This window comes from Panthera pardus, unplaced genomic scaffold (assembly GCF_024362965.1).
Source record: "Panthera pardus isolate Hobbes unplaced genomic scaffold, ASM2436296v1 HiC_scaffold_11, whole genome shotgun sequence".
Taxonomy (NCBI): domain Eukaryota; kingdom Metazoa; phylum Chordata; class Mammalia; order Carnivora; family Felidae; genus Panthera; species Panthera pardus.
Window position 1 is genome coordinate 80,126,295 of NW_026526666.1, and position 1,843 is coordinate 80,128,137.

Sequence of the window (1,843 nt, forward strand, 5' to 3'; positions counted from 1 at the left end):
AATGTGTGGCAGCAAGCAGGAGAGACCTTCCCTGAGACCTTTGTAATCATCCAGGCCAGGCTGGGACTGGCCTTGTTGTGGCCTGGGCAGCAGGCAAGCTCCTGCCTGGATATTTACTGAACACATTAGCACCATACTGCTGGGTTACCTTCAGTGTCTCATCTCTACAGCAACCCAAGGAGTAGTACTGCTCTGAGTGCTGGGATGAATATGGTCCCTTTGTCCCTCGGGTCAACTCTCCACCCTGCTCTGTGCCCCAGGAGGCTGAGCCATAACTGGCTGCCTCATTTGGCTCCCTTGCTGTCTGGATCCTGGTTGGGTTGTGTCAGTGGGAGCCACTGGCAGGAGGGCAGGAGATGAGAAAGTGAAGTTGGGGTATTTATTTGGTCACTGGGGTGGAATGCATCCTTGCAGCTCCAGTGTGGCAACCCAGTCTGTGGCTACCCTGGTACAAGCCCCAGGGCACCGCAGTAGTGTTTGTGGTTTCCTTGATCATGCGCATACTTTTTAAAACAAATTGGCTCAGTTGGTTAAGCATCTGACTCTTGCTCTCAACTCAGGTCATGATATCATGGTCGTGAGATCAAGCCTGCATTGAACTCCATGCTGAACATGGAGCCTGCTTGGCTTTCTCTCTCTCTGCTCCTCCCCAACTTGCGCGCGTGTTCATGTGCATACGCACCGGCTCTCTCTCTCTCTGTCTCTCTCAAAATAAATAAACATGAAAAAATATCCCTCAAGGAAACTCTTTAAAGTTACTGGGTTTGAATGTGCCATCTGTTTTTTGCTGGGACCCTGACTGGTGCAATTCACATTGTAATGATGACAAGACTGCCGTTCTGAAAGCTTGCCCAAGGTGCAGCGTGGTGACTGTGGTCATGAAGTGGTTAAGCTATGATTCAGACTGTGGGGGGGTGGGTGTCAGCCCAACCCTGGGCCCTTTAAGCTTGGTTGGCTTACCCACCCCACTAATAGCCACACGAAAGAGCAAAGGTGAACCACAGCCTGTTCTGTGGACATAGTGATCTGCCCTCTCCTTGCCTGCATTGGCTCTTGGTTCACTGCTCCTAGATTTCTGGCCCCTGGCCTTGGCTTTGATGGTCACTAAATGTGTCTCTTATTAGTGGAGCCTTGCACCCCCTTTTGCTTTCCATTCCAGTCTGGCTTGAATGTTGGTGTCCCCTAAATTGCAGGTCACCACACAGTACTGGGGGGATGGGGTGGGGGGGGGCTGTGAACCACCCCAACTGTTGGTTACTGCAGGAGGCGAGTGTGTTACTGTCTCCCCTGACTCGGAGCTGTTTGAGTTCAGCTCCTGTTCTCCTATGCAGTCTCCACCTCCTGCCAGGGCCCCGGTGAGCCAACAATGTTCAGGGCAGATGGAAGGAGCTGCTGAATAATGCTTGAGTGAGGCTGGGACTCCCACCTTTAGAGGAGACAACCATCCTGTTGTGGCATATTATAAGGACAGTATGAATAACAGAGATTTGTGTACACAGGGTGGGGACGTGGATTGTTGATGGTGGTGATTGGGTTATAAAGGAGGAGGGAGTGTGGTTTATCTATGGGGAGAACAATGATTGTGTGTGTGCTCAGAGCAGTGTTCTCACTAGAAACGCGGGAAGCGCTGTTGCAGAGGGAGCACAGCGTCCTCTTGTGACCACACTTACAATCACAACATATATACCAGTAGGTTCCACCCACATCCCCACCCAGATCAACCCCAGCCCCAGTCTGCCTTCACCCCCAGACGTACAGCCCTCCTGAGGGCTACCTTCCCTGCCCTCAGGGTCTTGTGGGTGGGAGTACAGAATAGAGGACGGAGCCAACCTGTATAAAACAC